Source organism: Podarcis filfolensis, assembly GCF_964270895.1.
Source record: "Podarcis filfolensis genome assembly, chromosome: Z".
Taxonomy (NCBI): Eukaryota; Metazoa; Chordata; class Lepidosauria; order Squamata; family Lacertidae; genus Podarcis; species Podarcis filfolensis.
This window is the reverse complement of record NC_139617.1, coordinates 40259130-40281246: the sequence shown is the minus strand read 5'-3', so window position 1 is coordinate 40281246 and position 22117 is coordinate 40259130. Positions and strand designations below refer to the sequence as shown.

Here is a 22117-nt window from a genome sequence, read left to right as displayed (position 1 = left end):
AAGGGTACAATTTGGGTGGAAGAAGCCACCAAAGTCTTCACTCTCACCTAAACATGCCATCCCTTTCATCCCCCCCCCATAAAAAATTAGCCACAACTGTGAGTGGAAGGGGAAACCCAGGCAAACTTCAATTGTCGCTAATGTTACCATGGGGAGCACATTCATGTGAGCTACAGCACTAAAAGATCTATGAGTAAGTTAGATAAGCTCTCCCCCTCCCAGTATAATGTATTGCTGAAATAAGTTTAAAATTTTCCAAGGAGAATGCAGTATCTCCTTTGCTGCAAACTGTCAAGGAAAAAAGAATGAAGTAGCAGTGTTAGAAAGCTAGGAGCTAAATGGCACCTTAAACCTGGGTTATGGGCACACCAATGGAATGTCTAGACATACTTTTTATAACAAGAATACAAAGCTGAAAATGAATGAACTGCAGCTAAAATCTTATATTCATTTTTCATATGGTCTAGTCCTCATTTGAAGGCTGCAAAAAACAAAGCCATGCTTCCCCTGTCAGCCCACCTAATATTCTTAAGAGGGTCTCTTTTCCAGTGTTCAGAGTGGCTGGAAGTGGGAGGGCAGAAAAAGGTTCTCCTTTTCCTCGGAGTTTTGAATGCTGGAAGCAGGTACAAGCAATCATTTAAAATGGGATACCCTCTCATAGACATAATACTAGAATGTACAACTGCTGGATCACTTACATTGGTACATTGGTTCTCAAACTTAATCCGTTCCTGAAGTCCGTTCCAAAAACAAGGCGTACTTTCCCATAGAAAGTAATGCAAAACGGATTAATCTGTTCCAGACTCTTAAAAACAACCCCTAAAACAGCAATTTAACATGAATTTTACAATCTAACGAGACTGTTGATCCATAAAATGAAAGCAATAATCAATGTATTGTATTATAAAATAAATAAGGCTGTATTACAGATGATAAAAATTAAAATTAACTTTTTTCCTTACCTGCATTGTTTGGATGAGGAGCTTTTATTCATTTTGACAGTCACATAATCAATTAATCAGTAGCTGAACAGGGTTCCACACAGTCACAAAAACAAATTAACCAAAAAGCCTCAAAAACAAAAATGCAAAATAAATAGCAAAAACAAACCAAACTTAATTCGTTCCGGAAGTCTGTTCAACTTCCGAAATGTTCGAAAACCAAGGCACACTTCTGAGTGGTGCAGGCGCCCCGGGAAACAATAGCCGACAGCCGCATCGGACATTCAACTTCCGGAAAACATTTAAAAACCAGAACACTTACTTCCGGGTTTTTGGTGTTTGGGAACCAAGGCATTTGAGAACCAAGGTACCACTATATAGCTATGATAAACCAGCAACTTCAAAGTTTGATCTTATGTCATCCTCAATTTCTACTCAGACATTTCCCCAAGAGCAAACTTCAGCTATTAAGCACAAGATCCTGTTCCATCACCTGATTTGAATTCATCAATTTTGCACTGAAGAGCATGCGCACTATACCACAGCGAAGTCAGTGTTTTATTGTTACACATGACAGCCTGCTGTCTTTATGAATGACACCAACTGAGGCTAGTCCGTATTGGGAGTATCATATGACACTTGGTTTTGTTAACTTTTTGCAGCAGTCACTCGCAAGACAAATAAACACCAACTCTGAAGATTATCAGAATAACTTGGTAGAGGAAAAATCTTCAAAAGCATCTTCTGTTCCATACATACACCTTTTTACTTCTGAGTTGCATTCATAAGCACTAAATCAGGAGCTCCCATACTTGTTTCCCCCATGGACCTATTGAATATGGCCAAGTGTATTAGCAGACCATTTAATGATTTTTTTTATGTACATTGTAACAATTTTAATGTGTTGTGCTAGATGCTGTATAATTTTCAATTGTTTTTTGTTGATTTTTATTTCTTATATTGCATTTTATTGTATGACAACTGAAATTCCGCAGAATTTAAATTGTAACACAAAAAATACAATATAAGAAATAACAGAAGCAATAAAAATAAAATTGAAAATCACTATGAACATTCACAGACCACCTGAATGAAGCTCATAAGCCACAATTTGGGAACATCAGCATTAATTGATCTTAGGGCCTCTATTCTGTTTCATACATAAGATTGTCTTTTAAACATTAGTACAAAGCAATCCTAGATAGTGGTCATCCTTTAATTACCAACATTAACACTATCCCTCTTCAGAGGAGCCACCCTCAGTTAATAGGCTAAATCAATACTTTTGTTTCCAGGTCAGTCATTAACAAATACTGCTAAACAAAGCAAATACTGACTGAATGTGTTAACAAAGGCCTCAAACATGTCCAATTTTTGATCCCAGTTAACACTATTGGGGATTCTTACCTTACCAAATAGGACTGAAACTCACTGAATTCAAGGGGATTTTACTATGACCACAGCCTAACAATGTGCAAAAACTGTAGTCGTGACAGTTATAATTACAGTAGTACATCTGGTTGTGAACAGGATCCGTTCTGGAGGCCCATTCGCAAGATGAAAAGAGCGCAACCTGAAGCGCCGTATCTGCGCAGGTATGTGGTGCGATCTGGCCCTTGTGCGTGTGCGCAAGCAGCGAAACCCAGAAGTAACCCTTTCCGGTACTTTCAGGTTGCCATGGGACATAACCTGAAAGAATGTAACATGAAGCAAATGTAACATGAGGTGTGACTGTACTGTACTGAGGAATTTTGGGGAGCATATCCATGACCTAAGGTGATTTTTAACTATTACCTGGTGCTGTATCCTTATGGCTGCTAATAAATACACAATGTCATTTATTTATTTATTTTTGGCTACTTTAGGTTGTCAGGATATAATTATTATTGCAACAGGAACAAGCTTAGGTTCCTGCACTTCCCCCTCTAGCACAGCTACAATGAATAATCTGGAAGCTTTCACTTCCATTTTATTTTAATTAAGCGCAGCTTAGCATTTGTCTCCCAAATGCAACCAGCTTAACTATGATTTATAACAAGCCAACACCAAAACGTTGTTTATGAAACTCGCTTGTAGTTCCAACAAATCACAGTTAAGATTAACCACTGTTTAGAGTTTGGACTCTAAACTGTGGTTAATCAAAAACGTAAGTGAAAGCTCCTCCCTCCAGCTGCAGCAAGAACGCACAAACCCTTTCACTGTTTACCATGAAATCCAAATGAAGTCATTAACTCCTGGAGAACAGAACATAAGACAGGTAAACTGCAGCCCTTCAAGACTTTGTAGGATTGCAACTCCTACTATCTTTGACAAGTGGTTGAAAGGAGCTGTATATATTCTGAATATATATGATACACAAATCAGAGCTGTTGAAGGAAAGTGAATTAAGATTCCCACAGCATGCAAGAATGTTTTGACTGACTTACACCTCAGGAAAGAATACATTCATCTGTTGCATTCTGTTTGGCATATGATTCTGGCAACATGTGCACACATCACAGACACTGTTCTCTTTGAGACTGTAAAACCTGTGTCCGCATTAAACCACCTTGGGAGAGGAGAGGAGAGGATCATAAGTTAGATGGAGGAGGAGATTCCTTTTGTAGAAACTAGCATGTTGGGAGAAAAGCTGGGTTCATCCTGACATTTTTCACTGGGAAAGGGAGAAAGAATAAGTGCACGTGAAGGAGCATTCCAGCATATGAACCTTCAACCTGTGTGATGGAAGTGGCACAGGACGATACATACTTTTACATTAAACTGCAGCTTAGGGTGTGGCCAATGTGTAACTTCAGAAATTTCAAGCTGCAAGTATTACTTGAAATAATGTTCCCCTGTACAGTGATACCTCGCGTTAAGAACTTAATTTGTTCTGGAGGTCTGTTCTTAACCTGAAGCACTTTAGCTAATGGGGCCTCTCGCTGCCACCGCGCTGCTGCTGCGCAATTTCTGTTCTCATCCTGAAGCAAAGTTCTTAATTCGAGGAACTATTTCTGAGTTAGCGGAGTCTGTAACCTGAAGCGTATGTAACCTGAAGCGTATGTAACCCGAGGTACCACTGTACTCTTAAATCAACTTGCAGCTCTATTCTTATTCAAGTCCTACCAAGCTCAATGCAGCATTCGAAACTCCCATTGTTCCAGGCGCATTTTGCGACGAGACTTTCATGAACACGAGCAGTTTCTGAGTTCTGGGTGCAGTACTGCGCCTAAGATTTCAGATTAAAATTGCCACTGTTACTCAGAAGTAAATCCCTACCAAGTTCAATGGGGCTTCCTCCCAAGTAAAACATTTAATTTGAAATATACTAGTCAGTTAGTTATGATGGTTTAAGTAGTGAATGTTAAAGTGTTATCTACCTCAGACTCTTAACAGTGATGCTTAAAATCAGAACACATTTTGGAGTGGGATCATTGAAGGACCCTTAAGTCTTAGGTTTGCGAACTGGACACTCAAGGTGGATGTCTCTGCCATCAGTTATATAGGCATTTAATATGCTTTAATTGTGGTGCGAGGAAGAAGAAAAAGAAGAAGAAGAAGAAGAAGAAGAAGAAGAAGAAGAAGAAGAGGAGGAGGAGGAAGAAGAAGAAGAAGAGGAGTTTGGATTTGATATCCCGCTTTATCACAACCCGAAGGAGTCTCAAAGTGGCTAACATTATCCTTTCCCTTCCTCCCCCCAACAAACACTCTGTGAGGTGAGTGGGGCTGAGAGACTTCAAAGAAGTGTGACTAGCCCAAGGTCACCCAGCAGCTGCATGTGGAGGAGCAGAGAGGCAATCCCGGTTCCCCAGATTACGAGTCCATCGCTCTTAACCACTACACCACACTGGCTCTTCATATAAGATATATGAAGGAAAGGGGGTACAGAGAGAATCCAGGGTTTGTCTGCAGAGTGGAAGGAAAGGAGGACCTTTTCTGCTTCCCCACTTCTAGCCACTCATTCATTTTTAGCTTTGTATTCTTGTTATAAAAAAAGTATGCCTAGACATTCTGTTGTTGCGCCCATAATCTAGGTTTAAGGTGCCATTTAGCTCCTAGCTTTCATATCTCAGTTTCTAACACTGGCTCAATGTAATTTATTCCCAATTGTGCTTAAAAAAGCAGTTTTAGATAAGAACTCTGTATAAAAGCATGGCCGTTGCATAAGTATGCCTGTAGTAACACTACCACTGTCCTTTTAGAAAGTTTATGATCCAAATAAATGTTATGAATGTTAAATGTTATGAATCCACAACACATACATCAGTATAGGAAAAAATATGAACTCTCTAGCACTGGCCACGTTTGTACATAATGCTAAGCCATGGTTCACTAAAGCCTTAGCTAATAACACAAGTTAACCACGAGTTGTCCCACAGATGATTGAACAAACCATGGCTTACCACTGCTCTTACCTCATGCCTTTAGCTAGGTGAGCATCTAGTGTGGAATGGGCAAAAAAATCCTGCTGTTCACACCTAACACCAGGTTTGTAAGCCAATAACAAATAAAGGCTTCAAATTCTAGTTAATTGGCAGACCATTGCTAAGCCATGGTTTAATAAATCAGAGTTTAATAAACTATGGCTTAGTGTTGTGTGAAAATCAAGACGCTCATTACCAACTAAATTAAAATACATGCAGTCACTTCCATTTCTAAGCACAGACATCAAGATAGAGGCACAGCAATTGAATCTGACAAGGTTTCCTCAAAATGCAGAGTTTAAGGCAGATATCCCATGGAAAGGCAGATACAGGGGGAAGCTATTCTCACACATACACGCAGTCACACTCCAGGATGCACACACATCTAGGATGCACAGATGACAATTCTCGTTTGATTCTTTTTCGTGTCCGTTGAAGTTCCTGAAACTAACTCAAAGGATTTCACATAAGCATGAGTTCTTAGAATCTGAGTTCAATGAGATTTCTTTTGAGTATTTCATTAGAAAGCAGCCATTTCAGTGGAAGGGGAAAAAAATGCATGTAAGCAGGGTAAATGCGGATGCCTTAGCAACCATAAATCAAACTTTTTGGTGAGTTCAAAAGACCCTGCTGATAGAGTGAAAAATATATTCCAGGATTTCCCCTTGTAACATTAAACTCTTTTTCTAACTATACAAAGCCATAAAGCAAAACTTTGCTCTCTCTAATATGAAATAATAATTCCTTTTCATTATTAGCAATTGACTGCCATGTCAATTTCAACTTAAAGTGTACATATTAAAGGCATACTTACATTCACCCTGAATGCTCATAGGAAAAAGTGAGTGTATAAACAAGCACAGCCTATCCCTCATTAAGGATCTATTGTTTACATACAGTATGAGAGAGGGAGGAATGCACACAGTTCATCCTACACATTAAGAAACAGAAGCACTTAATCTGCTATTTCTCTTACTGAGGAAGTACTACTACAGTTAGTTATATAGTAAGGATTGCACAACCTAAACTGTGAAAATTAGAGCGCTAGTAAATGATGCACATACTGCCACTTGGTACCCTTTTAAGTTCAGATCCAAATTTTACAGTTCAATTCTATGCAAATCTATTCCAATTAAGTTCATTTGGGCTTACTCCCAGGTGAGTGGGTATAGGGCTGCAGCCCAACTACGCTATCTCAGACATTTTCTATTTGTTATTCAAGCCACAGATAAAATGCTCATTCTTCACTGTGTTGTATGCCAGCATAATACTAGCACATAATGAGCACTTTTACAGAGCTATAAATTGTGTGCATGTGTGCATGGACACACACGGTGTTTAGATAACAAACAAGGAAAATTTGCACGATGTTCCCCTGCATAATAGATTCCCAGTGCATATAACTGTACAAATGTGCAAATTAAAGGCACACAAGCTTTTCTCATTATCACAGAGACTATCACCATGTATTAAAACATCATGCATGAAACACACACGCATTCACATAGAATGCAATGTCTGCAATGCCTGTCTTACGCATTTGCATAACAGGCCTTTCCACAATGCCTTTTCAAGCAGACTGGTCATAAATGGTGATGTGCCTCAGACACACCCTGACACTTACAGGTGCATATAACAAAATTGTTATAGAAATAAGCACCTATCATTAATCTGCATACAAATCAGATACACATCTATTGGATTTGTGTCATATTATCCCCTTAGACTTAGAGATGGGCTGACCTCAAGACCCACATAAAGAGTTCAAATAAGAAGAAGTTTGCCATATATGGGTGAACAACCTTTTTTCTGTCAAGGGCTCAGAAGTAATCAAAAGAGCCTGTACACTGGCAACTGGTAAACCCAGAGCCAAAATGGGCCACATCAAAAAGAAAAGATTGGTGGGGGTACTCCTTTCTCTCTCTCTCTCTCTCTGCCACCCACTTTCCCTATATTTTTTCCTCCTTGCCCCCTGCAAGAAATTAGGCCTATATTAGCTACACGCAAACATATTCCACCCTCTAGCAGGGCAGTTACACTTAACAATACACCTAGATTCCATGGGAATAAAGACCATCCACCAATACACCCGGAGTGAGCACCACACTCCCTAGTAGCAGCATTATTCACTCTACAAGGCACTTATCAATATTTGAGACACAGGGCTCAACAACTTAGAATCTGTGTAGTGCAAGAAGCAAATACCACACAGAGGAGCATCTATTAAAGCCGGGAGTAGCCATGTTAGGCTGCAACCCTTACTTTTTTTCATGGGGGTGTGGGGAGACAAGGCTCATCGAGCCCAGTGGGATATGCATCTTCAATACTTACAAAGGCTGATGTGGAGAAAATGGATAAAAGAGGAAGTCTTTCTCCCTCTCTCATAAAATACTAGAACTTAAATATTGGGAAAGCCCAGACAGAGCAGAACAAAATCATTTCTTCACACAGCCCAGAGCTGAACTATGGAATTCTCACCTCAAGAGGTAGTGGTGGCCTCTTGAGTTGGCTTTAAAAGAGGATTAGGCACATTTATGAAAGGTAGGATTATCAATGGCTATGCTCCTTCCCTACTCTTGGGAGCAAGTACGCTTCTGAACACCAGTTGCTGGGGGTGACAAGAAGGAATGAGGGCTGTTGCACTCGGACCCTGCTTGTAGCCTTCCCAGAAGCATCCCCTTAGCCCCTGTGAGAAAGAGAGGCTGGGCTACATAGGCCTCCCTTGGCCTCATCCAGCAGGGCTCTTCCTCACATCCTCCCCCTGACTCAGGCCCATCGAGCTCAAGCTGGCAATTGAAATCAACGATGCTGAAGCCCCACAGGATTATAGTGGGGCTTGCTCTGAACAGGACCAAGTCCGGATCCAGCCCACCTTATCCGGGAGGGCAACACCTGTGCAAGAGCAACACCCGAATAAACATGCACAGGTAGGGGCGGGGGCGAAACGGGAAGGGATCGGGGTGGGAGTCTTTCAATCCAGCCCCGCCAAGTTAAGAGAGAGGAAACGGGCACATCTCCAAGGGAGGCAAACGTGAGCGGCGGTTTTGCACGGGCGGAGGCCTCCCCCTTTCCTCAGGAGCTGGGTGTGGTGGGCCCACCTGCAAAGCGGTGAGCAGGAAGGGGAGGCCTGGGCACCCCCAGGCCTCTAACACGCAATACAAAGGAGGAGGAGGAGGCCTAGCCGCCCTCAAGACTCACCGCAGACCCTTCCCTCAAAAGCCCCCCTTCACCACCACCCAGCCAAGAGAGGGAGGGGTCAAGTGCCCCCCCACCCCGCCTCCGGTTGCCAGGCAACCCCGCGCGAGGCCTTGAAACCCGGCTAGGCCTCGACAAACCTACCTGGGTCCGAGGGACTGGTGACTGGGCAGCTTGGTTCCGGCTGTGGCGGCAGCAACAAGGGAGGTCTCCTCCCCTTCTCGTTCCGGGTTCGAGACTCGGTCTGGCGCCGGCCCCACCACCGCCTTACGCGTGCTCTGGGTATTGTGGGTGGGGAGGTGGGGGCCTGTGTCTGCGCGCGCGCAGCGAGCTCCTCTCCTTTCTTTCTTTTTCCCCCACCCCCACTCGTCCCTCGCTGCTGTTACTGCCACTCGCCACCGCCCCTCCTCTGCTCCTTTCAATCCGCTCGCACAACACACTCTGTCCAAGATGGCGGCCACCCCTTACACGGGGTTTCCCCGCCCACTACTGACGGAGGGAGGCGGGAGGAGGGGAGGGGGGCGGTGAGAAGAAGAGCCGCAACGTCCTGTCGCAAAAAAACCGGCCACACACACACACGCAGAAAATCGCCTCACTCCAAGCAGGGGAGGGGAGGAGGCGGAAAGAATACAGGCGAGCGGCTGATGCCAACCCAGAAAATAAAAATGAGAAACAAACAAAAAAAAAAGAGTTCCGTTGACAGTGATAACCAGGAAAGGGACCAATCATCGAAGTAGCCGGGGGAGAAGAGGCGGAGCGGGAAAAGGGCAATGCTAGGGGTGTGGTTTTTTGGGGGGGAGAAAGAAAGATTGACCTTCGGGGAGGCGCGACGGGTGCGCGTGCGCACAGCCAAGTGCCTGCGCGCACGCAAAAAAAAAAATGATAGGAGAGTCTCGGTGTTTCCTTCGGAAGGATATTTCTTTCATGGTTTGGGAGCATGCGCTCTTGCGAACGACGCGCGAAGTGGGCGGGCGCGTCTTAGACCTTCTTTTTAAAGAGCTGAATCGGCTCAGCTTTAGAGCTCGTTGGCTCCTCTCGCTGGTCAAGGCTTCATCCCGACCCCTCAGCCTCCGCAAACACACACGCCCCAAAATCATCCTCCTCTACTGTGGAGGATGATTGTTTGCACTACTGAACGTTGACGCGTTTCTACTCACGCTCTGGACTTGGAGGCCCAGTAGGCAGGAATTCAACGGGTGAAGCTTTTTCCTGAGTGCCAGCTTTACAAGTTGAATTTCGGCCTTTAGCAAGCTCCTAGCAGCTTAATATTTTTTGGTCCCGCTTTAGGTAAACGTTGAAACGCACATGCGTTTTCAACCAGAGGTTATTTCACCATTAATTGATAGTAATTTTATAGAGAAGAGGACTATAAAGCAGCATATAAATACAAAGTATAAGATCAAAAGGTGACCCAACGCAATTAAATAATTGCAGCAACGCTTGTAACAACTCCAGGAACACTGCTTCAATCACAGGAATGCTGTAAAAATTACAAAATCACATATTCAGTGAACAGGAGTTCATTGCAGGGAAACAAATCAGATTACAGTACAGTGGTACCTTGGGTTACATACGCTTCAGGTTACACACTCCGCTAACCCAGAAATAGTGCTTCAGGATAAGAACAGAGATCGTGCTCCGGTGGCACGGCAGCAGCAGGAGGCCCCATTAGCTAAAGTGGTGCTTCAGGTTAAGAACAGTTTCAGGTTAAGAACAGACCTCCGGAACGAATTAAGTACTTAACCACTGAGGTACCACTGTACAGACATCGTGCAGACATCCCCACCCTCACTGGTCTGCACATCAACCTAAGAATGCAGCTTTAAAAAAAAAAATCGATTTTTTTTTAATTAAAAGTTTTCAACAGAGAATACAATAAAAGCCAAACGAAGCTAAATTAAAATAAAGCAGAGAGAAAAGATAGAATAAGAGAAATATGATGAAGAAGTATAAATTAATACAAAGCCCTCTATCAAGGCTGTGTCTTAACCTTTATTCCACCCAAGAAGGGTGAGCCCTCACAGCCCCCACTTGGGAGCTTCTCCCTTTTCTCCCCAGCCTCCCACCTTCAAAGGTCCTCTCTACCCTTTCCCTCACTCAGGGCCCTTTATCTTCCACTCATTACCATCTTGTGTGTATCCCCATTAATCCAAAATAGGAAACATCAAAGAAGAAAACATAAATATAGAGTTAGCAGAAGAAAACAAGAATTAGAATTCATAGAAGAAAGAGAGATAAGATATAAGAAGGGCTTCCAATTCTCCATCTACCAATTATGTACATAAAGATTATTCAATAAAGTACATAAAGTACAGTGGTACCTCGGTTTAAGAACAGTCCGGTTTAAGAACGATTTGGTTTACAAACTCCACAAAACTGGAAGTAGTATCCCGGTTTGAGAACTTTACCTCAGTCTAAGAACAGAATCCAAACAGTGAAAGGGCACCGGCAGCGGGAGGCCTCATTAGCGAAAGCACGCCTCACTTTAAGAACGGTTTTGGTTTAAGAACGTACTTCCGGAACGGATTAAGTTCGTAAACCAAGGTACCACTGTATTCAAAATATACACTCCAGGATAACATCTAGCTGTGTTTCAATATAATATCCAGCTATTTCTCAATCTGCTCAGCAGTGTTTTCCCAATCTTCAGTCCCAGTCATCACAAGTTTGTTCTTTTTTTTCCACCCCAAAAAGTCCAAAAGGAGCCTGTTAATTAGTGCTTTTTCATCCTCCAGCAGTCTTTGTTTTCTGGGTGCTAATTAACTGGCAGATAGAAAATCCATTTCATACTTGCTTCCAGTCTCAAAAATAATTAAAAGAAGGAGGTTTTGCTGACCCGGTGCCTTGAATTAAGGGCTATTATGTGGTGCATGGACCCAATAAAGTGTCCATGAATATTCCTCCATTCCCCCCTCAAAAAAAAAGTTCACATAGAAAGCTATCTTTCAAGGTGAAGTGATTTGACCTAGCCACTCCATGACCTGCTAATTTTCTATGTGCAAGGGAGAAGGGGGTGCCACAAATTTCTCATAATGTATTGTTTGGGTTTCAGGCTATAGCTGGATACTGAATAAGCATGGAAACCAAAAAGCTCAAATCATATTAAAAATAATTTGGAGTTTGTTACCAGCAAGGTGATGGTGTCCTCTAAATCCAACTGCCAGGGATTCAACTATATATAAAATGACCAGACTGGAGTCGGGGGTAACAGAGAGGAAGAGAGACAGAGGAAGCTGTCTTATATTGAGTCAGAGCATTGGCCCATGTAGTTCAGTATTGTTTACACTGACTGGTAGAAGCTCTTCAGGGTTGGAATGGAATCCTGAAGCTCCCTTCAAAAAGAGTATGTTGTGGTAATGGACCAATCATCCTGATAAAAAAAGACCTGAAGAATGACAACTCTATCTAACTCAAACTAGTAAATTAGAACAAAGCATTCCCAATTCTCAAAAATCGTGACAAGCAAAGGGCAAACACAATTCATATTTATTTTATAACATATGGCAAATGTTTATTGAATACATAAATTGTTCAGACTGTGGCAGGAATCCACCCAGTACTCATAGGAAAATGTGGCTTGATCTCTTAGAGGAATCAAATTAAACTTGTAACACATGGTATGATAAAAGTCTGTAGTTTTATCAGGAAAAATTTTTTGTTGTTTACTGTGGTAACAATTGTTTTCTCAAAATTTACCTTCTGTTCCATGAAAATAAATAAAATCAGTATTTTAAAAGATAGGGGTAGGGTGGGAATAGTGACCAGCAGTGAGTTATCAGAGACAAGTTCCAGAAAACAATGGGCACAATTGCAATAATCTTCTTGACTAAGCAGTGAAGCAATTCAATTATGTTAGACTCTAGTCTTAAATAACCTCCTTACCAGCACTCGTTTTGATGGTGTTGCAGGAATTTATGTATAGGTTGGGGGGGTTGCCCCTCCAGCAGATATCATGCACATGCAGCCCACTACCAAAATCAGCACAATCACTTTTGTGACTTTTGTGATTTGTCCCCACAAAACACTTCATCACAGTTTCTTCCTATCTATTCAAAGGGCCTTTGCTGCACGATACCAAATGTAACAATTCACTCATAAATGTATCTATGTACTGGCTCACAGGGAAAACTTCAGAAATTCATATAGACATGTGAGCTCAGCTATTCAGCAGCCCCTCTGCCTGGGTGATAATCCCTGGCATCTTGATACCTGAGTGCCAGACAGGTAGCCATTCCAGAAATAACAAACCCAGATGAAGACAAAAGGGTGTGATTAGCTGGGAAATGGGGAAATGTAAATATCTCTTTTGTTACACTTGATGGGTGTTTGGTGGAGGGCAAGGAGAACCATGGGGCAGGGTCCAGGATGCTCAGATTACTGCCACCAGACCTCCCCTTTCATGATGTAACCATGATGTATGAGTGAGGTAGTTTGGGGGCGGGTGTAACATGGGGATAAGCAGCTAATAAAAGTTTGGGGGCTCTTTTGTTCAGGGCTTCCATTTTGTTCCACCTTATGGCAGGTGGGTTTTTTTGTCCAAGGGAGCCCTCGGATTTCTCCATTAACAATGGTAATGTGCATGACGTTAGATACAGTAAAGGTAAAGGTAAAGGGACCCCTGACCATTAGGTCCAGTTGTGGCGAACTCTGGGGTTGTGACGCTCATCTCGCTTTATTGGCCGAGGGAGCCGGCGCACAGCTTCCGGGTCATGTGGCCAGCATGACTAAGCTACTTCTGGCGAACCAGAGCAGCACACAGAAACGCTGTTTACCTTCCCGCCGGAGCAGTACCTATTTATCTACTTGCACTTTGAAGTGCTTTCAAACTGCTAGGTTGGCAGGAGCAGGGACCGTTGCGGGGATTCGTACTGCCAACCTTCTGATCGGCAAGTCCTAGGCTCTGTGGTTTAACCCACAGCACCACCTGCGTCCCAGATACAGTAAGTAAAGGTAAAGGGACCCCTGACCATTAGGTCCAGTCGTGACCGACTCTGGGATTGCGGCGCTCATCTCGCTTTATTGGCCGAGGGAGCCGGCGTTTGTCCGCAGACAGCTTCCGGGTTATGTGGCCAGCATGACTAAACACCATTTACCTTCCCGCCGGAGTGGTATTTATCTACTTGCACTTTGACGTGCTTTCAAACTGCTAGGTTGGCAGGAGCAGGGACCGAGCAACGAAAGCTCACCCTGTTGCAGGGATTCGAACCACCGACCCTCTGATCGGCAAGTCCTAGGCTCTGTGGTTTAACCCACAGCGCCACCCGCGTCCCAGATACAGTACTGTACTTCAAAATGTGGCACACAAGCCCTGCTGTGTTTGTGGGCCCTCTTGCTGATTCTGCTAGGTGTGGGCCAGGATGTCTGCCTCAAAATCCTTTCCCACTACGGCTAAACAAATCTAAACCTGGGCTTTCCTCCTTTCTTCATCAACCCAATCCAACTCCAACACACTATCCACTGCACCACACAGAAACACTCACAAAAATCAGCTCCTAAATCAGCTCACGAAGGAGCAACACAACATAACGTGTTGGCAGATATGATAGAACATCATCAGGGAATCACAAACTGGTAGGAAGAGCATTTGGGGTGATTGAGCCACATGTGCCCAAACATCATATGAGAAAATGAGGCAATTGTGTGATCACCATCAGTTGTATTGTGGTTGAATTGATTCTGGCAATATATATATATATATATATATATATATATATATATATATATCTGTCACTGCTAGAGGGCAGCCAAGCACCACAGCAGAAAGGCTGGAGAAGAAACTGTATCAGCTTCGACAGAGTGAAAAATAAAATAAAAGCTGGGCATTAGGGAAGGCAAGAGGTTCAACTGGCAAGTTTTAGAATTAAATTATGCCAAGCTAAACAAAAATGTGCAGCAACAAAAGTTGCAGCCTTTGGTCACGGTGGCACATGGCAAGCACATTATGGGATTATATTTCAATCTCTGGGCCAGTTTCTAAATAAACAGAAGCAAAAGCAGGCCTGTAGCTGGAGGTAGGGATGCTTAATGAAACAAATAATCCTTGCAGAACAGAAATGCAGGCCACTAAATATATTTACAACCTATTGTTGAAAAATGAAGTTTTTTATTAATGTAAAATTGAAAGTACTGTACAAACAAGAAAAAATGCAATCAAAATTACAAAACATAGCAGTGCGGAGTTGTATTTCCTCAGTGCTTTTTTCTGGGGTGATGCATACCACTAAATATTTTGTGAATCTATGTTTGGCCTCATTGAGGGGCAGTATTTCAATATGAGTAGGAAAATGAGAGTATCCCTAAACTTTTTTTTTTTTTTTTTTAGAAAAAAGGTCTGTATTTCCCAATAAAGAGAGAGCATATAATGTAGAAAAGTAAGAGCAGAAAAAAACACATTATGAAAGCCAAACTGGTTGAGGAAAAGTTTTGTACAGTATGTCTGAATTTGGCACGTGAAGAAATGAAATCCCACCGAATGGGGTAGAGATTGGGAAGCCTTATACTGCAATCCTAAACATTTTTACTTAGAACTATGCCCTACTGAGCTCAATAGGATTTCCTGTCTGGTAGGTTCCTGATTTTTCTCAGTTTCCGTTGTTGTTTCCTGCCTTTTTCCCTGACAGGGACTCAAGGCAGTTTACAGCTAAATTTTTATTTAATTCCATTTATCTGTTGAAGGTGTTCTACATGATCCCTTCCCTCACACATTTTTTTCTTTACAACAACCCTGTGAGGTAGGTTAAGCTGAGAGGTTGTAATTGGCTCAAGGTGGCAGATGTGTACATGTATATGACATCTATGTATGTGGCGAGATCAAATGTGGGAGAAGCTTCCTGGTGTAGAATAGAACGTCTCTATTTTCATTGGGATGGTGACAGCAGCCACGAAATCAAAAGACGCCTGCTTTTTGGGAGAAAAGCAATGACAAACCTAGACAGCATCTTAAAAAGCAGAGACATCACCTTGCCAACAAAGGTCCATATAGTTAAAGCTATGGTTTTCCCAGTAGTGATGTATGGAAGTGAGAGCTGGACCATAAAGAAGGCTGATCGCTGAAGAATTGATGCTTTTGAATTAAGGTACTGGAGCAGACTCTTGAGAGTCCCATGGACTGCAAGAAGATCAAACCTCTCCATTCTGAAGGAAATCAGCCCTGAGTGCTCCCTGGAAGGACAGATCCTGAAGCTGAGGCTCCAAGACTTTGGCCACCTCATGAGAAGAGAAGACTCCCTGGAAAAGACCCTGGTGTTGGGAAAGATGGAGGGCACAAGGAGAAGGGGACGACAGAGGACGAGATGGTTGGACAGTGTCCTCAAAGCTACAAACATGAGTTTGACCAAACTGCAGGAGGCAGTGGAAGACAGGAGTGCCTGGCGTGCTCTGGTCCATGGGGTCACAAAGAGTCAGACACGACTAGACAACAAACAACAACAACAATTTTCATTGGAGAACAGTTGGAGGGTATGCAATTGCTGGAGATCTTGAACAGGAGAGTGCGATTGTGTTCATCCTCTGCCGACTGGCATGCTGAGAGCAGGCTGCCGGACTGGATGGGCCATTGGCCTTATCCAGCAGGACTCTTTTTAAGCTCTTACACTGCATAAAAGTTTTTATTGCTCTTAATCTTGCCAAGGTGAAACAAAGACAGCTTTCAAAGGTATTCTGTCTTGATAAGAACATATCCTTTGTCTCAAAAAGCACTGGACTGATGCAGCCTCTATTGTGTTCCTTAGGGCATGGCTTCAGCCTTTAGTCTATCAGTTTTTATTTTTATGAGACACATACACACCTTCAAAAGACTAGGAGGAGGAGGAAGGCTGAGCCTTCTGCAAACACAGCACAGTGGAAAATATCTCCACTAGGTTGAACAGGATTAAAATCCTGAACAGATTTACAAGAGTGGAACAGAAAAGGCCAGTGGAATGGTTCCATGCAACCAGATTCAATGCATGTTTTCTTGGAAGTAAGTTCCACACTGCAGTCAATTCCATTCCTCATGTTCTCAATCTTAAATTCAGTTTGCATTTTTGCAGCAATTTGCAAGTTTCTTCTTAAAAATTTGCATCAGAATTAACTAGCATTTTCATGTAAACACATTTTTATATGCACATTTGACTAATATACATTTTTTGCAAACATTTTCTCCCAATACAATGTATATTTATATGCTATTTTCACTAATATATGCATTCCTATGCAATTTTCTCTTAATATGCCTCTTTAGATGTACTGTACTCTTTTGCATTGCAAAATTTGGGAAAATGCATAGTTTGAAGGACAGCCATGTCAGTTCAAACATTGATTTGAGAAGTACAAATCAGGTAGTTACTCATTAAAATGCAAACAAAATCAAATTTCTCCTCCATCTGGATGCAGAGGAGAGATGGGAGGCACCACTTGGGGAACCCCCAGGGGAAGAAGGCTCAGAGCTGGGGATGGGACAACAATGGCTTTTGTAATTCCAGGACTGTCCTTGGAAAATAGTCCCCAGTGCATATGAGCCACCACTGAGTGCCTGAGGCAACTATGAGGAAGTGGTATATATATATGTGATGAAAGAGCTAGACATGTGGAAAATTCTTTTAAACACACAGAAAATGTTAGGCCCTCATCAAACCACTTCCCTCTCCTTCAGTTGCTGCTGATGGGTTTCTTGGGGCTTTCAACTCCACTGCATAAGTCTTGTGGTTTCTAGAAACCTTCACCTGTTGCTAATCTTTGTTTCTGTTTGTTTCCTTGCTTGAGATGCAACTCAAATCTTTCCACCTCTCTCCAATGTCGTTTTTACTAACCCTGACAATTACCATGGTGGGGGGGACCACATCGCTTAAATAGGATGCACAAGTGAGTTTCAGCAATACTAACAAATTCAAACCCAGGCCTGTCATGGCATCATCATGTTTTTAGCTGTTTGTGGCAATAGACTATGCTGTTGATTTAAATTGTTGCTTAGGCTTGAATCAGGATAGTAGTTTCCCATCCTAGATATTGACTCTACTTCCTTGGAGTTTTTAAACAGAGGTTGGATGGCCATCAGTCATGGATGCTTTGGTTGCGATTCTTGCATTTGCAAAGATTTGGACTAGATGACTCTAGAGGTCTCTTCTAATGCTACATTCCATGAATAGTGCACTAGAAAGAAGAAACAATAATTCAAAGGACTTGGGTGTATTGTTATTCACTCACTAAACAAAGCCCTCTCCCATTTCCATAGAGTTTACTTGGGTTTAAACTATACTTAAAGCCTGAATTTTCTATCTAAGTCAGCTCAGAGCCCTATCAGGAACCCCTCTTAGCTCCAATGTGATTTGAAGGACCACTCCTCACTTTTCTGGCTCACAGACCAAAGAATGGGTGCGAGACTGTTGCCTTCCTGGCAGAGAATTCTGAAGATGGGAGCTTAACTCTTGTAGAAGGCACAGATCTCAAATCAATGTCTTTGTGTTCCGCTTGCTCCAAGATCACATGTAAAAGTAAAGGGACCCCTGACCATTAGGTCCAGTCGTGGCCGACTCTGGGGTTGCGGCGCTCATCTCGCTTTATTGGCCGAGGGAGCTGGCGTACAGCTTCTGGGTCATGTGGCCAGCATGACTAAGCCGCTTCTGGTGAACCAGAGCAGCGCACGGAAATGCCGTTTACCTTCCCGCCGGAGTGGTACCTATTTATCTACTTGCACTTTGACGTGCTTTCGAACTGCTAGGTTGGCAGGAGCAACGGGAGCTCACCCCATCGTGGAGATTCAAACTGCCAACCTTCTGATCAGCAAGTCCTAGGCTCTGTGGTTTAATCCACAGTGCCACCCGCGTCCAATAGATCACATGTACTCCTCCCCTATTTTTATTTCTTTTCGTGTGAGTCACAAATTGTTGCACTCACTCTCCATACTTTTTGCATAGTTAGGGATCCCTTTTTCTCTATAATCAAGGTGTGTGTTGATGTAAACAAAATCTGCTCCTTTTCCCTTATCCAAGGGTATCCAAGAGCCCATATAGTGTCCTTAAGTGGGTTCCCTATCGGTAGGTGAAAATAACAGAGACCAGCCAGAGAATATTGAATAGTAAGCCTGATCTTTATTAAAGCTGTTGCAACAGGGTCCTCACTCACCACATGCAGGAGGGAGGAGGAACCCAGAACAATGGTGTGCAAGCCCTTATATAGACTTTTGAAATTGCCCACCCTGTAGCTCATGACCATCCCCCAAAACATCATACATACATCACAGAAAGAGGTGGTCTAGAACAGAAATCCTGTCTGCCAGGATACCTGACGATGGCCAGTGATTGCTCACTTGGGCAGCCTGGCCATCTTTTGTGATGGTAAATATTTTAATTCCTGAATCCAGGTCACAGGCTCACCCTATTCATACACAAAGATGCCCTAAAGACCAGTAAGCAAAGGACAATGGAGAGGCTTTCCCATTTCCTTCCTCCTTGCAGAGAAACATTTGAGGTCAATTTGGGAGTGTCAAAATGGTTTCAGGATTGTTCTCCTGTACTATTTCAGACAAGTCGTTTACAAACTTATGTATGTGTTTGCTGTGTAAATTTATGAACATTTAATTTACAGTCATACCTTGGGTTGCGAACATGATCCGTGTGGGAGGCACATTTGCAACCCGCAGCATTTGCAGCCTGAAGCGCCGCGTCTGCGCACATGTGTGATGCAATTCAGTGCTTCTGTGCACGTTGTCATTTTGTGCTTTTGCGCATGCACGAGCACCGAAACCCGGAAGTAACCTGGTACTTCCAGGTTCCAGTACTTCCAGGTTCAGCACGGTCTGCAACCCAAAAACGCACAACCTGTAATGTTCGTAACCCGAGATATGACTGTACAGTGGTACCTCAGGTTAAGTACTTAATTCGTTCCGGAGGTCCGTTCTTAACCTGAAACTGTTCTTAACCTCAAGCACCACTTTAGCTAATGGGGCCTCCTGCTGCCACCGTACCGCCAGAGCACAATTTCTGTTCTCATCCTGAAGCAAAGTTCTGAATCTGAAGCACTATTTCTGGGTTAGCGGAGTCTCTAACCTGAAGCGTATGTAACCCAAGGTACCACTGTATATATTTGAGACCTTAAATTCTTATTACAGTGTACATACTGAATGATTATTTGATGCCTGCATATTTGCACCCTTGCTGTCAGAAGCAGCACATGAATATTCTGTCTCTTTTCATTTCTGTGTGATAAACCAAACTTTTTCTAAGGTATACATGTGTTTTTAATTGATGGATAGCCTGGCTCTACACAAAAGATTGTACCCTTCTTAGAACTATACGTACATTGAGTTCACATGTTAAGTGGATATATACCTCATAACACATCCTCCCCCCATCTAATAAGTACATATTTATTACATATATATCACATCTTTCCTCCAGTGAACTTACAGTGGCACACAGCGTTCTCCACCTTCCCATTTTATCGTCACAACAACCCTGTGAGGAAGGTTAGATGATGATTGGTACAGTATAAGCTTACCCAATGAGCTTTATAGCAGAGTAGTGATATGAATCTTGGTCCCCAAGATGCTGGTACAACCACTATGCCACACTATCCCTCTGTCTTTAGAGGAGAGGAGAGGATAATGCTTAATGAATCTGATAAATTGTTTTCTTCCAGTCCACTAAAACTAAAGACATAATATATCTGTTTTTATTAAAGATGCAAGAAACCTCTCTGCTCTTTTTGCAGTTCCAGATTAACCAACATTCATGCATGGACCAGATCTGGACCAGCTTAGCTGCAGCAAACTGGGCCTATTTGTGATGAGGATTCTTGAGATCATAAAGGTATTTAATACATAGTACAGTGGTATCTCGGGTTACTTACGCTTCAGGTTACATACACTTCAGGTTACAGCCTCTGCTAACCCAGAAATAGTGCTTCAGGTTAAAAACTTTGCTTCAGGATGAGAACAGAAATCGTGCTCCAGCAGCGCAGCAGCAGCAGGAGGCCCCATTAGCTAAAGTGGTGCTTGAGGTTAAGAACAGTTTCAGGTTAAGAACGGACCTCCGGAACGAATTACGTACTTAACCTGAGGTACCACTGTAATGAGAATGTGTCCGCAGTTCATGCCCCAGAACTCAAATCATGTGGTTCAGTATCCAAAATATTCCAAATGATTTAAAAACAACAACACACCTTTGCTGCCAACATAGTGGGTTGCCCATCACACTTAAATTAAGCTATGGTTTAAAGGTATATGCTCAGCATTCTAGGAATTATGAAAGTGGCAGATTTATTTTCAACCCGCTTCCAATTATGGCCTACTCCTATACATAAGCATACCAAACTATTTTAGACATTTCTTTTGTCACATGGAAGGGTTGCCAACTATTTTGTCTAGCACAGCGCCTCTCCCTTCAACAGCCAGAGCTTTTCCTGGGGAACCTGCACCAGCTGGATTTCTGCCCTCGGCTGCTAGCTACTCTGTCCCATGTCCTGCAATCTGAAAAAAGATAGTGCAGCAAGATAGTGAACTGTGCCAACACCACATCCAATTTGTCTCAAAGCTGTCTGCAAGAGATTCCTCACCCCCAAGAAAACAGATGTTTGCATAACTATTCTAAGAGAGGTGCATCAATCAGATCGTGGGTCAAAATAGTAATAAACACATAAATAATAAATAAAAATTTCTTCCCTTTAATAAGGTAGCACATTTCACTCAGAAGTACTGTATACCCAGCTGAGCTGGTGGTACTTATTCTCTCTAGTAGGTGGGCACAGGCAGTTCCATTCTTACTTGGAAAGCCCAATTTACTCAGCTGAGGACACACCAGATGCTGAGTGCCACGCGCCATGTACCTCCCTTTTGTACATGTATGATGCTGGTTTGGCTACATAAGGAACCACCTCTGGAGAACTGACTTTGCTGTTAGTATAAATATGCTAAATGGAACCTCCACAGTCAGAGGCTGTCTACCTTTGTACTAGACACTGGGACAAAAGAAAACAGAAGGAACACAGAAAGCTGTCCTACTGAGTCACACCAGTGATCCCATCATGCTCAGTATTGTCTACAGGTGAGTGGCAGCCGCTTTTCTTAGGGTTTCAGGGATGGCTAGTTTCCAGCCCAAGGCCAGGGATCTAACCTGGGACCTTCTGCATGCAAAGCAAATGCTCTGCCCCTCTAGGCCACCCGAGGACCAGAATCATTGAAACTGAGTAGGAGGGGATCCAAGGGGTCATCAAAGCTAGTCTGAAGGAGCGTCTCCACCCCCATCATTCTGCCCGGACATTGAGGTCCAGTGTTGAGGGCCTTCTGGCGGTTCCCTCCCTGCGAGAAGCCAAATTACAGGGAACCAGGCAGAGGGCCTTCTCGGTAGTGGCGCCTGCCCTGTGGAACGCCCTCCCACCAGATATCCAAGAGAAAAATAACTACCAAACTTTTAGAAGACATCTGAAGGCAGCCCTGTTTAGGGAAGCTTTTAATGTTTAATAGGTTATTGTATTATAGTGTTTTGTTGGAAGCTGCCCAGAGTGGCTGGGTAAACCCAGCCAGATGGGCGGGGTATAAATACATTATTATTGTTGTTGTTGTTGTTGTTGTTATTTATTACTGAGTTCCGGAGCGGGTGGGGA

At 42.9% G+C, this 22117-nt stretch overlaps 1 protein-coding gene across 1 annotated transcript in view; it reads right to left on the bottom strand.

Annotated features, from left to right (window-relative positions):
• RAB14 (RAB14, member RAS oncogene family) overlaps positions 1-9025 on the bottom strand; it is a 34530-nt gene extending 25505 nt beyond the window's left edge. The window contains exon 1 of the mRNA XM_083597461.1: positions 8684-9025. The gene's annotated coding sequence lies outside the window, so the exon portion shown is untranslated. The remainder of the gene's footprint in view (positions 1-8683) is intronic.
• Positions 9026-22117: the final 13092 nt, after the last annotated feature.